This window comes from Phytophthora parasitica (genome assembly GCF_000247585.1).
Source record: "Phytophthora parasitica INRA-310 unplaced genomic scaffold supercont2.22, whole genome shotgun sequence".
NCBI classification, from domain to species: Eukaryota; Oomycota; class Peronosporomycetes; order Peronosporales; family Peronosporaceae; genus Phytophthora; species Phytophthora nicotianae.
This window is the reverse complement of record NW_008649008.1, coordinates 4,504-5,022: the sequence shown is the minus strand read 5'-3', so window position 1 is coordinate 5,022 and position 519 is coordinate 4,504.

Sequence of the window (519 nt, the reverse complement as noted above, 5' to 3'; positions counted from 1 at the left end):
AACAGTCGTACGCGGCCACAAGATTGGCTATAATACAATGTCAGTAATTCAGCTCCTCTGTGTACATGTTAGGTAACGACCTCCGCGAAAACACAGTGATGTGTGTACTTCCCTACCGCTTGTGCGCCATTCATATCCATTATGTGCATTCAGGCGCTTTGTGTACGATTCTGCATTAGCGTGTATTTTTCCTGTTTCTCGGCTACCAGAAAGGACACATCAGCCGTGAAGCAGATCCGACGGCGGCAGGAAGCGGAACGTGCCTACGAGGACTGTGAGTGAACGAGCATAGTGAAGGCAAGTTAATGAAGCGTTTGAGGTAAGCACGTTGATGAGAGGAACACAGGGAGCGCAGAAAGCACAGGAGAGGAATACTCGCGAGCAGTTTAAGGAGATAAATCTAATCTCACTTCATCTTTTGCCCCCTACTACGAGCACTCAAAACCAACAGTCTTTATCTTGGTACCCGCCGTGGACGTGCTGTCCTCGACGAGTAGGTGTAATACACGCACACAAGTA